This window comes from Cucurbita moschata, unplaced genomic scaffold (assembly GCF_002738365.1).
Source record: "Cucurbita moschata cultivar Rifu unplaced genomic scaffold, Cmos_1.0 Cmo_Scf00068, whole genome shotgun sequence".
NCBI classification, from domain to species: domain Eukaryota; kingdom Viridiplantae; phylum Streptophyta; class Magnoliopsida; order Cucurbitales; family Cucurbitaceae; genus Cucurbita; species Cucurbita moschata.
Window position 1 is genome coordinate 1,497,885 of NW_019268584.1, and position 13,173 is coordinate 1,511,057.

The following is a 13,173-nucleotide window of genomic DNA, read 5'->3' on the forward strand; positions in this document are numbered from 1 at the left end:
TGTTTACAAACTATGAGTATTAGGACATAAAACCCAACAAAACTCCCATTTGGACTAAAACTCTAGTGGGGTTTTATAACGTTGAGTAGAGGGAAATACAATGAACTAGGGCATCACATACTCATGCCTTTTCTCCCACTTGCCTTAGATTACATAACTCGTAGTCCTAGACTCACTAGGTGCCCTTCAAACACTTTAGTTGTGAGGGGCTTTGTAAATGGATCAGCAATGTTGTGCTCTGAAGCTATCTGTGTGACGATCACATCTCCTTGTTGCACAATCTCCCTTATTAAATGATATTTGTGCTCAATATATTTTTCTCGCTTATGGCTTCTTGGTTCTTTTAAATTTGCAACTGCTCCACTGTTATCACAATAAAGAGTGACGGGAAGATGCATATTTGGAACGACTTCCAAATCAGTTAAGAACTTCCTAAGCCATAGAGATTCTTTCGCTGCTTCACAAGCAGCAACATACTCAGCCTCCATGGTGGAATCAGCAATGCAACCTTGCTTTATGCTTGTCCATATTATTGCTCCTCCTTTCAGAGTGAAGACAAATCCTGATGTCGATTTTCTCGAATCTACATCGGTCTGAAAATCTGTGTCAATGTACCCTGTAAGGATCAGATCCTTAGCACCGTAAATTAGCATATAGTCCCTCGTTCTCCTAAGATACTTGAGGATATTCTTAACGACAGTCCAATGAGCACGTCCTAGATTGGACTGATATCTGCTGAAAATTCCCACAACCTAGCATATGTCGGGTCGGGTACATAGCATGGCATACATCAGACTACCGATCGCTGATGCATCGGGAATGTGTCTCATATCCTCAACTTCTTGAGGTGTCTTAGGACTTTGTTGCTTCGACAAATGAACTCAGTGCCTGAAAGGTAATAATTCTTTCTTGGAGTTCTGCATATTATATCGAATCAACATTTTGTCGATGTACATGCCTGAGACAATGCTAGTGTTTTGTTCTTGCGATTCTGAACAATTTGGATTCCAAGAACAAACTGAGCCTCTCCCAAATCTTTCATTTGGAATTGTGTCGTTAGCCAATGCTTAATGTCAGTCAGTAATCCCACATCATTTCCAATGAGTAGAATATCGTCAACGTACAACACCAGGAAAGCTACTGTAGAGTTGACTATCCTTTTATAAACACAAGGTTCGTCAACATTCATTTTAAAGCCATAAGGTTTGATCGCAGTATCAAACTTTATATTCCAGGATCGAGATGCTTGCTTCAACCCATAAATGGATCTTTTAAGCTTGCAAACCCTTTGCTCGTCATCCTGTTCAATGAACCCCTCTAGTTGAGCCATATAGATACTCTCTTCAAGATTGCCGTTTAGAAAGGTTGTCTTAACATTCATTTGCCAAATTTCATAATCATAAAATGTGGCAATAGACAAGAGTATTCTAATCGATTTAAGCATAGCAACAGGAGAGAAGGTTTCTTCATAGTCCACCCCCTCTCTTTGGGTATAACCCTTTGCTACTAGTCGAGCTTTAAAGGTCTGTACCTTACCGGTTTGGTCTCGTTTCCTCTTATAGATCCATTTACAACCAATAGATTTTACCCCAACCATTTGAAACCAATAGGTTTTACCCCATCTGGTTGATCTACAAGTTCCCAGACTGAATTGAAGTACATTGACTTCATTTCAAGATTCATGGCTTTAATCCACTGATCTCTATCGTCATCATTCATTGCCTGTTTATAGGTCAATGGATCCTCCATGATGACTTGAGTTTCTGCCAACTCCAAGTAACGATCGGATTGAGTTATAACCCTCCCACTACGTCGAGGCATTCTCAACTCTTGAGAAGGATGTGATTGACCAAGTGTCAGCTCCATCAACAACTCTGGTTGAAGGACCAGCTTGATCAACAACTCTTGTTGTTTTATCAATAGCTTCTTTAGAAATTTCACTTAATACTAGTTTGCTACGAGGTTGATGATTTCTTACGTGGTCTTCCTCTAAGAATGTAGCGTTTGTTGATACAAACACTCTATTTTCTTGAGGGTCCTAAAACAAACCACCTTGTGCTTTGTCCATGTACTCTCCTCCTCGATCTGATCGAAGTGTTTTAATAGTTTTACCAAATAGATTCTCAACCTCAGTCTTATACTCTGAATTTTTCAAGAGCTTCGAACTTGTGATGCATTAGGTAAATATAGCCATACCTTGAATAATCATCAATAAAATTGATGAAATATTCATACCCTCCTCGTGCTTTGACATTCATTGGACCACAGAGATCTGTATGCACGAGTTCTAAGGTTTCTTTGGCTCTATAACCTTTTTCGGAAAATGATCGTTTAGTCATTTTACCCTCAAGACAAGACTCATATGGAGGTAAAGAGCGGATGGATGGATAGACCTCCTCAAAACAATCAAGCGGGGACATCTCGAGGGCCTTACCATCAAAGGAACCACCCGACGACACCTTTACAATGCATGTTGTGTAAAGGTCCCCATAAAGTATCCTACTGCCCTCATCGAGCCTTTCTCACTGCGCTCCAAGTGTCTATTCAAGAGATCAATGACGCAAGGGTCGAATCTATGTTAGACAAGAAGGAAGATCAAGACAATCCCCGAATGGGCGCGCTTAAATACTTGTCAGCCCTCCAATGGAAGGTCGAATCGAAGGAGATAATAGAAAAAGGACTCATGTTCGTAGATGCGGCAATAAATTCTCAACCGATCAAGAGCACTCTGATAGATTCAGGAGCAACCCACAACTTTATCGCCGATCAAGAAGCCCGAAGATTGGGACTCACCATAGGAAAGGACCCGGGGAAAATGAAAGTCGTCAACTCTGAGGCCTTGCCTATTGTGGGAGTTTCCAAAAGAGTCCTCTTCAAGATCGGGGATTGGACAGGGGAGCTAGACCTTGTCGTGGTTCGCATGGACGACTTCGACGTGGTACTGGGGATAGAGTTCCTCCTGGAACACAAAGTCATCCCAATGCCACTGGCGAAATGTTTGGTGATCACTGACCGCAATCCCACAGTAATACCTGCAAGCATCAAGCAACCAGGTAATATTCGAATGATCTCGGCCATACAACTAAAAAGGGGACTCGCACGAGAGGAACCCACATTTATGGCCATACCACTGATGGAGGAAGCGACCACCGAGGAAACTGTCTCAAATGAAATCAAGGAGGTACTAAACAGTTATGCTGACATAATGCCAGAGAGCTTACCCCAAACATTACCACCTCGTCGAGGCATTGATCACGAAATCGAACTCCTCCCCGGGGTTAAACCGCCAGCAAAGAACGCATACCGGATGGCTCCGCCCGAGCTAGCCAAATTGAGGAAACAACTGAATGAGTTGTTGACGGCGGGATTCATCCGCCCGACAAAGGCACCTTACGGGGCCCCCGTACTATTCCAGAAGAAGAAGGATGGGACGTTGCGTCTGTGCATAGACTATAAAGCCTTAAACAAGGTGACGGTACGCAACAAATATCCACTACCGATAATATCTGACTTGTTCGACCAGCTTCACGGGGCCAAATACTTCACGAAGTTGGACTTGCGATCTGGGTATTACCAAGTACGTATTGCCGAGGGGGACGAGCCCAAGACGACATGTGTAACAAGATATGGGGCCTTCGAATTCCTAGTAATGCCCTTTGGCTTGACAAACGACCCAGCTACTTTCTGCATGTTGATGAACCAAGTTTTCTACAAATAATTGGACCAGTTCGTCATAGTATACCTCGACGATATAGTTGTCTATAGCAAAACCCTGGAGGAACACAAAGTGCACTTGAAGCTAGTGTTTGACAAGCTGCGGCAGAACCAACTGTATGTGAAGAAAGAGAAATGTGCATTCGCACAAACATGCATCAACTTCCTTGGACATGTCGTCAAATCAGTATGGATAGCGACAAGATAAAAGCTATCCAAGAATGGAAAGTTCCTACTTCCGTATCCGAGGTGCGGTCCTTCTTAGGATTAGCCAACTACTATAGGCGGTTCGTCGAAGGGTTTTCACGACTAGCCGCCCCATTGACAGAGCTGTTGAAGAAAGACCACCCTTGGTCGTGGTCAAATGATTGTCAAATGGCCTTTGAAAATCTGAAAACAACCATGACGAGGGGTCTTGTCCTCGGGTTGGTAGATGTTACAAAGCCATTTGAAATAGAAACAGATGCTTCCGACTTTGCTCTAGGTGGGGTCCTTATTCAGGAAGGCCACCCCATCGCTTACGAAAGTCGAATGCTCAACGATGCCGAACGGAGATACACAATCTCCGAGAAAGAAATGTTGGCTGTAGTCCATTGCCTTCGAGTCTGGAGACAGTATCTCTTGGGATCACAGTTCGTAGTGAAGACGGATAACACCGCCATTTGCCACTTCTTTGATCAACCAAAATTACCGGCAAAACAAGCCCGGTGGTAGGAGTCGTTGGCCGAATTCGACTTCAAGTTCGAACACAAAGAAGGAAAGAATAATTAAGCAGCCGACGCACTGAGTCGGAAGGGCGAACATGCGGCCCTGTGCATGTTAGCCCATATTCATTCAAGTAAGATCGATGGATCGATGCGCGACATCATCGAGGAACATTTACATAAAGACCCATCGGCCAAAGCCGTCGTTGAACTAGCTAAAGCTGGGAAAACACGACAGTTTTGGGTTGAGGGAGACCTTCTGATGACCAAAGGAAACAGATTGTATGTCCCAAGAACTGGGGAACTAAGGAAGAAGCTCATTCAGGAATGTCATGATACCTTATGGGCCAGACACCCTGGGTGGCAAAGAACATACGCTCTAATAAAGAAGGGGTACTTCTGGCCAAACATGTGAGACGACATCATGCAATACACACAAGACGTGCCTCATCTGTCAACAGGACAAAGTCGAGAAAACTAAAGTCTCAGAACTCTTGGAACCTCTACCTGTGCCAACAAGACCCTGGGAAAGTGTATCTCTAGACTTCATAACACACCTCCCAAAAGTCGGGGAATATGACGCCATCTTGGTTATCGTGGACCGATTCTAAAAATATGCAACATTCATCCCCACTCCCAAATTATGCTCGGCGGAACTCACAACCCAACTATTTTTCAAACACATTGTAAAGTTATGGGGCATTCCATCGAGCATCATCAGTGATAGGGATGGTAGATTCATGGGGACATTCTGGACTGAGTTATTCGCCTTCTTGGGAACAACCTTAAACATCTCCTCGAGTTATTACCCTCAAACCGATGGACAGACAGAACGGTTCAATTGCCTGCTCGAAGAATACTTACGTCACTTCGTCGAAGCTCGCCAGAAGAACTGGATACAACTGTTAGATGTCGCCCAATTTTGCTTCAATTGTCAAACAAGCTCGTCTACGGGAAAGAGTCCCTTCGAAATTGTAAGTGGATGACAACCGGCCTTACCCGGTATTATTGATCATTCTTATGCAGGAAAAAACCCTCAAGCTCACAACTTTACAAGAGAATGGAAGCAGACAACAGATATAGCCCAGACATATTTAGAGAAGGCTTCCAAGCATATGAAAAAGTGGGTGGACAAGAAGCATCGCCCCCTTCAATTCTGAGCAAGAGATCAAGTTCTCATCAAGCTGAGACCAGAACAGATCAGATTTCGCAACCGAAAGGACCAGAGACTAGTTCGCAAATATGAAGGCCCGGTTGAAGTCCTTAAAAAGATCGGGGCTACCTCCTACCGAGTTACACTACCTGCATGGATGAAAATCCACCCAGTAATTCATGTGAGCAACTTGAAGCCCTACCACCCTGACCCAAACGATGACCAACGAAATGCAATCATGAGACCGAGCATCGATCTGAAGCAAAAAGAGACAAAAGAAGTAGAAGAGATTCTAGCCGACAGGGTTAGGAAGATAGGAAGACTTGTACGGACGATTCGTGAATTCCTTGTCAAATGGAAGAATCTCCCTACAGAGGAAACCAGCTGGGAACGCGCCGAAGATCTGAACTCTGCCGCCACCCACATCGCAAGGTTTGAAAGTAGTTGATTGACAGGGAAGTCAACCAATAAGGTAGGGGAGGATGTCACGGTCATGCTCGTCCAGGGCGTGTTGCCCATGGCCACATGCCCATGACAAGCCAAACCCTTGTCATCTCTTTACATTCTAGTGTTTTTCTTTTTGTAGTTCTAGGGCGTATGACGCCCCAAAAATATCAGGCCTGCCAGACATAAAATGGCCCAGAATGTACTAAAGGGGGATATGACTAGTTGTCAACTTCTCCCTACCCAAGGTTATATATGCTAAGCCGTTGTTATCTTTCTCTTGCTTGCTTATATAACGTCACTTTCTAAAATCACTCTCTCTCCTCGTTTTCTAAAACCTACTTTTAAAACCAAGGCTAGAGGCTCGATCATACGTCGCTTGGCCGTAGGCGACGCAAGAACAAATTGGCTTAGCTCACATGTCGTTGGAAAGGGAGTGCCGCACAATCTCTAGTCTGCTGCCTTTGAAACTGCGATTGTGTCACCCCGCATGCGTTAAATGGAATTTGTGCGCATTGCATGTCGGGTGCGATCAAATCAGCACTAATAAAACGGATTCAATTAGAACAATGCAGTTAAGCGTGCTTCGGCGAGAGTAGTACTAAGTTGGGTGACCACTTGGGAAGTCCTCGTGTTGCACCCCTTTTTTTATTTTTTTATTTCTTATTTCTTTTGCTCGTTATTTCAATTTCTCCCCATTCTTTTCTTCCTTTCTTTACAAATGGCAACCTCCCCCGCTCGCACGCTCACGCCCATCGCGTTTCTTCTCCCCGACGTGTCCGCGCGGGCCCCGCCGACCGTTCCGAGCACGTGCGTGCACCCACCGTCGCCTCGCTCATGCCGCCCCGCATGCGTTAAATGCAATTTGTGCGCATTGCATGTCGGGTGCGATCATACCAGCACTAATGCACCGGATCCCATCAGAACTCCGCAGCTAAGCGTGCGTGGGCGAGAGTAGTACTAAGTTGGGTGACCACTTGGGAAGTTCTCGTGTTGCACCCCTTTTTTTATTTTTTTATTTCTTATTTCTTTTGCTCGTTATTTCAATTTCTCCCCGTTCTTTTCTTCCTTTCTTTACAAATGGCAACCTCCCCCGCTCATCGCGTTTCTTCTCCCCGACGTGTCCGCGCGGGCCCCGCCGACCGTTCCGAGCACGTGCGTGCACCCACCGTCGCCTCGATCATGCCGCCCCGCATGCGTTAAATGCAATTTGTGCGCATTGCATGTCGGGTGCGATCATACCAGCACTAATGCACCGGATCCCATCAGAACTCCGCAGTTAAGCGTGCTTGGGCGAGAGTAGTACTAAGTTGGGTGACCACTTGGGAAGTCCTCGTGTTGCACCCCTTTTTTTATTTTTTTATTTCTTATTTCTTTTGCTCGTTATTTCAATTTCTCCCCGTTCTTTTCTTCATTTCTTTACAAATGCCAACCTCCCCCGCTCGCACGCTCATGCCCATCGCGTTTCTTCTCCTCGATGTGTCCGCGCGGGACCCGCCGACCGTTCCAAGCACGTGCGTGCACCCACCGTCGCCTCGATCATGCCGCCCCGCATGCGTTAAATGCAATTTGTGCGCATTGCATGTCGTGTGCGATCATACCAGCACTAATGCACCGGATTCCATCAGAACTCCGCAGCTAAGCGTGCGTGGGCGAGAGTAGTACTAAGTTGGGTGACCACTTGGGAAGTTCTCGTGTTGCACCCCTTTTTTTATTTTTTTATTTCTTATTTCTTTTGCTCGTTATTTTCAANCTTTTTTTATTTTTTTATTTCTTATTTCTTTTGCTCGTTATTTCAATTTCTCCCCGTTCTTTTCTTCCTTTCTTTACAAATGGCAACCTCCCCCGCTCGCACGCTCACGGCCATCGCGTTTCTTCTCCCCGATGTGTCCGCGCGGGCCCCGTCGACCGTTCCGAGCACGTGCGTGCACCCACCGTCGCCTCGATCATGCCACCCCGCATGCGTTGAATGCAATTTCTGAGCATTGCATGTCGGGTGCGATCATACCAGCACTAATGCACCGGATCCCATCAGAACTCTGCAGTTAAGCGCGCCTGGGCGAGAGTAGTACTAAGTTGGGTGACCACTTGGGAAGTCCTCGTGTTGCACCCCTTTTTTTATTTTTTTTATTTCTTATTTCTTTTGCTCGTTATTTCAATTTCTCCCCGTTCTTTTCTTCCTTTCTTTACAAATGGCAACCTCCCCCGCTCATCGCGTTTCTTCTCCCCGACGTGTCCGCGCGGGCCCCGCCGACCGTTCCGAGCACGTGCGTGCACCCACCGTCGGCTCGATCATGCCGCCCCGCATGCGTTAAATGCAATTTGTGCGCATTGCATGTCGGGTGCGATCATACCAGCACTAATGCACCGGATCCCATCAGAACTCCGCAGTTAAGCGCGCCTGGGCGAGAGTAGTACTAAGTTGGGTGACCACTTGGGAAGTCCTCGTGTTGCACCCCTTTTTTTATTTTTTTATTTCTTATTTCTTTTGCTCGTTATTTCTATTTCTCCCCGTTCTTTTCTTCCTTTCTTTACAAATGGCAACCTCCCCCGCTCGCACGCCCACGCTCATCGCGTTTCTTCTCCCCGACGTGTCCGCGCGGGCCCCGCCGACCGTTCCGAAAATGTGCGTGCACCCACCGTCGCCTCGATCATGCCGCCCCGCATGCGTTAAATGCAATTTGTGCGCATTGCATGTCGGGTGCGATCATACCAGCACTAATGCACCGGATCCCATCAGAACTCCGCAGTTAAGCGTGCTTGGGCGAGAGTAGTACTAAGTTGGGTGACCACTTGGGAAGTCCTCGTGTTGCACCCCTTTTTTTATTTTTTTTATTTCTTATTTCTTTTGCTCGTTATTTCTATTTCTCCCCGTTCTTTTCTTCCTTTCTTTACAAATGGCAACCTCCCCCGCTCGCACGCTCACGCCCATCGCGTTTCTTCTCCCCGACGTGTCCGCGCGGGCCCCGTCGACCGTTTCGAGCACGTGCGTGCACCCACCGTCGCCTCGATCATGCCGCCCCGCATCCGTTGAATGCAATTTGTGCGCATTGCATGTCGGGTGCGATCATACCAGCACTAATACACCGGATCCCATCAGAACTCTGCAGTTAAGCGCGCCTGGGCGAGAGTAGTACTAAGTTGGGTGACCACTTGGGAAGTCCTCGTGTTGCACTCCTTTTTTTATTTTTTTATTTCTTATTTCTTTTGCTCGTTATTTCTATTTCTCCCCGTTCTTTTCTTCCTTTCTTTACAAATGGCAACCTCCCCCGCTCGCACGCTCACGCCCATCGCGTTTCTTCTCCCCGACGTGTCCGCTACAAATGGCAACCTCCCCCGCTCGCACGCTCACGCCCATCGCGTTTCTTCTCCCCGACGTGTCCGCACGGGCCCCGTCGACCGTTCCGAGCACGTGCGTGCACCCACCGTCGCCTCGATCATGCCGCCCCGCATCCGTTGAATGCAATTTGTGCGCATTGCATGTCGGGTGCGATCATACCAGCACTAATGCACCGGATCCCATCAGAACTCTGCAGTTAAGCGCGCATGGGCGAGAGTAGTACTAAGTTGGGTGACCACTTGGGAAGTCCTCGTGTTGCACTCCTTTTTTTATTTTTTTTATTTCTTATTTCTTTTGCTCGTTATTTCTATTTCTCCCCGTTCTTTTCTTCCTTTCTTTACAAATGGCAACCTCCCCCGCTCATCGCGTTTCTTCTCCCCGACGTGTCCGCGCGGGCCCCGTCGACCGTTTCGAGCACGTGCGTGCACCCACCGTCGCCTCGATCATGCCGCCCCGCATCCGTTGAATACAATTTGTGCGCATTGCATGTCGGGTGCGATCATACCAGCACTAATGCACCGGATCCCATCAGAACTCTGCAGTTAAGCGCGCCTGGGCGAGAGTAGTACTAAGTTGGGTGACCACTTGGGAAGTCCTCGTGTTGCACCCCTTTTTTTATTTTTTTTATTTCTTATTTCTTTTGCTCGTTATTTCAATTTCTCCCCGTTCTTTTCTTCCTTTCTTTACAAATGGCAACCTCCCCCGCTCATCGCGTTTCTTCTCCCCGACGTGTCCGCGCGGGCCCCGCCGACCGTTCCGAGCACGTGCGTGCACCCACCGTCGGCTCGATCATGCCGCCCCGCATGCGTTAAATGCAATTTGTGCGCATTGCATGTCGGGTGCGATCATACCAGCACTAATGCACCGGATCCCATCAGAACTCCGCAAGTTAAGCGCGCCTGGGCGAGAGTAGTACTAAGTTGGGTGACCACTTGGGAAGTCCTCGTGTTGCACTCCTTTTTTTATTCTTTTATTTCTTATTTCTTTTGCTCGTTATTTCAATTTCTCCCCGTTCTTTTCTTCCTTTCTTTACAAATTGCAACCTCCCCCGCTCGCACGCTCACGCCCATCGCGTTTCTTCTACCCGACGTGTCCGCACGGGCCCCGTCGACCGTTCCGAGCACGTGCGTGCACCCACCGTCGCCTCGATCATGCTGCCCCGCATCCGTTGAATGCAATTTGTGCGCATTGCATGTCGGGTGCGATCATACCAGCACTAATGCACCGGATCCCATCAGAACTCCGCAGTTAAGCGTGCTTGGGCGAGAGTAGTACTAAGTTGGGTGACCACTTGGGAAGTCCTCGTGTTGCACCCCTTTTTTTATTTTTTTTATTTCTTATTTCTTTTGCTCGTTATTTCAATTTCTCCCCGTTCTTTTCTTCCTTTCTTTACAAATGGCAACCTCCCCCGCTCATCGCGTTTCTTCTCCCCGACGTGTCCGCGCGGGCCCCGCCGACCGTTCCGAGCACGTGCGTGCACCCACCGTCGGCTCGATCATGCCGCCCCGCATGCGTTAAATGCAATTTGTGCGCATTGCATGTCGGGTGCGATCATACCAGCACTAATGCACCGGATCCCATCAGAACTCCGCAGCTAAGCGTGCTTGGGCGAGAGTAGTACTAAGTTGAGTGACCACTTGGGAAGTCTTCGTGTTTCACCCCTTTTTTTTATTTTTTTATTTCTTATTTCTTTTGCTCGTTATTTCAATTTCTCCCCGTTCTTTTCTTCCTTTCTTTACAAATGGCAACCTCCCTCGCTCACGCCCATCGCGTTTCTTCTCCCCGATGTGTCCGCGCGGGCCCCGCCGACCGTTCCGAGCACGTGCGTGCACCCACCGTCGCCTCGATCATGCCGCCCCGCATGCGTTAAATGCAATTTGTGCGCATTGCATTTCGGGTGCGATCATACCAGCACTAATGCACCGGATCCCATCAGAACTCCGCAGCTAAGTGTGCTTGGGCGAGAGTAGTACTAAGTTGGGTGACAACTTGGGAAGTACTCGTGTTGCACCCCTTTTTTTATTTTTTTATTTCTTATTTCTTTTGCTCGTTATTTCAATTTCTCCCCGTTCTTTTCTTCCTTTCTTTACAAATGGCAACCTCCCCCGCTCACGCCCATCGCGTTTCTTCTCCCCGACGTGTCCGCGCGGGCCCCGCCGACCGTTCCGAGCACGTGCGTGCACCCACCGTCACCTCGATCATGCCGCCCCGCATGCGTTAAATGCAATTTGTGCGCATTGCATGTCGGGTGCGATCATACCAGCACTAATGCACCGGATCCCATCAGAATTCCGCAGTCAAGCGTGCTTGGGCGAGAGTAGTACTAAGTTGGGTGACCACTTGGGAAGTCCTCGTGTTGCACCCCTTTTTTTATTTTTTTATTTCTTATTTCTTTTGCTCGTTATTTCAATTTATCCCCGTTCTTTTCTTCCTTTCTTTACAAATGGCAACCTCCCCCGCTCATCGCGTTTCTTCTCCCCGACGTGTCCGCGCGGGCCCCGCCGACCGTTCCGAGCACGTGCGTGCACCCACCGTCGCCTCGATCATGCCGCCCCGCATGCGTTAAATGCAATTTGTGCGCATTGCATGTCGGGTGCGATCATACCAGCACTAATGCACCGGATCCCATCAGAACTCCGCAGTGAAGCGTGCTTGGGCGAGAGTAGTACTAAGTTGGGTGACCACTTGGGAAGTCCTCGTGTTGCACCCCTTTTTTTATTTTTTTATTTCTTATTTCTTTTGCTCGTTATTTCAATTTATCCCCGTTCTTTTCTTCCTTTCTTTACAAATGGCAACCTCCCCCGCTCATCGCGTTTCTTCTCCCCGACGTGTCCGCACGGGCCCCGCCGACCGTTCCGAGCACGTGCGTGCACCCACCGTCGCCTCGATCATGCCGCCCCACATGCGTTAAATGCAATTTGTGCGCATTGCATGTCGGGTGCGATCATACCAGCACTAATGCAACGGATCCCATCAGAACTCCGCAGTCATGCGTGCTTGGGCGAGAGTAGTACTAAGTTGGGTGACCACTTGGGAAGTCCTCGTGTTGCACCCCTTTTTTTATTTTTTTATTTCTTATTTCTTTTGCTTGTTATTTCAATTTCTCCCCGTTCTTTTCTTCCTTTCTTTACAAATGGCAACCTCCCCCGCTCATCGCGTTTCTTCTCCCCGACGTGTCCGCGCGGGCCCCGCCGACCGTTCCGAGCACGTGCGTGCACCCACCGTCGGCTCGATCATGCCGCCCCGCATGCGTTAAATGCAATTTGTGCGCATTGCATGTCGGGTGCGATCATACCAGCACTAATGCACCGGATCCCATCAGAACTCCGCAGTTAAGCGTGCTTGGGCGAGAGTAGTACTAAGTTGGGTGACCACTTGGGAAGTCCTCGTGTTGCACCCCTTTTTTTATTTTTTTATTTCTTATTTCTTTTGCTTGTTATTTCAATTTCTCCCCGTTCTTTTCTTCCTTTCTTTACAAATGGCAACCTCCCCCGCTCATCGCGTTTCTTCTCCCCGACGTGTCTGCGCGGGCCCCGCCGACCGTTCCGAGCACGTGCGTGCACCCACCGTCGCCTCGATCATGCCGCCCCGCATGCGTTAAATGCAATTTGTGCGCATTGCATGTCGGGTGCGATCATACCAGCACTAATGCAACGGATCCCATCAGAACTCCGCAGTCAAGCGTGCTTGGGCGAGAGTAGTACTAAGTTGGGTGACCACTTCCTCTTGGGCGAGAGTAGTACTAAGTTGGGTGACCACTTGGGAAGTCCTCGTGTTGCACCCCTTTTTTTATTTTTTTATTTCTTATTTCTTTTGCT

General features: G+C 48.1%; 17 non-coding genes and 2 pseudogenes across 17 annotated transcripts; all 19 read left to right on the top strand.

Moving 5' to 3' along the window:
• Positions 1–6,539: 6,539 nt before the first annotated feature.
• LOC111437946 lies at positions 6,540–6,658 on the top strand (annotated as a pseudogene).
• Positions 6,659–6,898: 240 nt separating this feature from the next.
• Positions 6,899–7,017, top strand: LOC111437973. The gene has a single exon (XR_002709571.1). It is a non-coding gene; the product is annotated as a 5S ribosomal RNA (ribosomal RNA).
• Positions 7,018–7,243: 226 nt separating this feature from the next.
• Positions 7,244–7,362, top strand: LOC111437907. Its single transcript, XR_002709525.1, has one exon. It is a non-coding gene; the product is annotated as a 5S ribosomal RNA (ribosomal RNA).
• Positions 7,363–7,602: 240 nt separating this feature from the next.
• Positions 7,603–7,721, top strand: LOC111437985. Its single transcript, XR_002709583.1, has one exon. It is a non-coding gene; the product is annotated as a 5S ribosomal RNA (ribosomal RNA).
• Positions 7,722–8,009: 288 nt separating this feature from the next.
• LOC111437983 lies at positions 8,010–8,128 on the top strand. Its single transcript, XR_002709581.1, has one exon. It is a non-coding gene; the product is annotated as a 5S ribosomal RNA (ribosomal RNA).
• A 227-nt stretch (positions 8,129–8,355) lies between these two features.
• Positions 8,356–8,474, top strand: LOC111437975. Its single transcript, XR_002709573.1, has one exon. It is a non-coding gene; the product is annotated as a 5S ribosomal RNA (ribosomal RNA).
• Positions 8,475–8,714: 240 nt separating this feature from the next.
• Positions 8,715–8,833, top strand: LOC111437955. Its single transcript, XR_002709554.1, has one exon. It is a non-coding gene; the product is annotated as a 5S ribosomal RNA (ribosomal RNA).
• A 241-nt stretch (positions 8,834–9,074) lies between these two features.
• Positions 9,075–9,193, top strand: LOC111437987. The gene has a single exon (XR_002709584.1). It is a non-coding gene; the product is annotated as a 5S ribosomal RNA (ribosomal RNA).
• Positions 9,194–9,500: 307 nt separating this feature from the next.
• On the top strand, positions 9,501–9,619 carry LOC111437989. The gene has a single exon (XR_002709586.1). It is a non-coding gene; the product is annotated as a 5S ribosomal RNA (ribosomal RNA).
• Positions 9,620–9,846: 227 nt separating this feature from the next.
• LOC111437984 lies at positions 9,847–9,965 on the top strand. The gene has a single exon (XR_002709582.1). It is a non-coding gene; the product is annotated as a 5S ribosomal RNA (ribosomal RNA).
• A 227-nt stretch (positions 9,966–10,192) lies between these two features.
• LOC111437992 lies at positions 10,193–10,312 on the top strand. The gene has a single exon (XR_002709589.1). It is a non-coding gene; the product is annotated as a 5S ribosomal RNA (ribosomal RNA).
• A 240-nt stretch (positions 10,313–10,552) lies between these two features.
• Positions 10,553–10,671, top strand: LOC111437966. Its single transcript, XR_002709565.1, has one exon. It is a non-coding gene; the product is annotated as a 5S ribosomal RNA (ribosomal RNA).
• Positions 10,672–10,898: 227 nt separating this feature from the next.
• Positions 10,899–11,017, top strand: LOC111437913. Its single transcript, XR_002709529.1, has one exon. It is a non-coding gene; the product is annotated as a 5S ribosomal RNA (ribosomal RNA).
• Positions 11,018–11,250: 233 nt separating this feature from the next.
• On the top strand, positions 11,251–11,369 carry LOC111437993. Its single transcript, XR_002709590.1, has one exon. It is a non-coding gene; the product is annotated as a 5S ribosomal RNA (ribosomal RNA).
• A 232-nt stretch (positions 11,370–11,601) lies between these two features.
• LOC111437979 lies at positions 11,602–11,720 on the top strand. The gene has a single exon (XR_002709577.1). It is a non-coding gene; the product is annotated as a 5S ribosomal RNA (ribosomal RNA).
• Positions 11,721–11,946: 226 nt separating this feature from the next.
• LOC111437956 lies at positions 11,947–12,065 on the top strand. The gene has a single exon (XR_002709555.1). It is a non-coding gene; the product is annotated as a 5S ribosomal RNA (ribosomal RNA).
• A 226-nt stretch (positions 12,066–12,291) lies between these two features.
• On the top strand, positions 12,292–12,410 carry LOC111437909. Its single transcript, XR_002709527.1, has one exon. It is a non-coding gene; the product is annotated as a 5S ribosomal RNA (ribosomal RNA).
• A 226-nt stretch (positions 12,411–12,636) lies between these two features.
• Positions 12,637–12,755, top strand: LOC111437978. The gene has a single exon (XR_002709576.1). It is a non-coding gene; the product is annotated as a 5S ribosomal RNA (ribosomal RNA).
• Positions 12,756–12,981: 226 nt separating this feature from the next.
• LOC111437919 lies at positions 12,982–13,139 on the top strand (annotated as a pseudogene).
• The last annotated feature ends 34 nt before the right edge of the window (positions 13,140–13,173 follow it).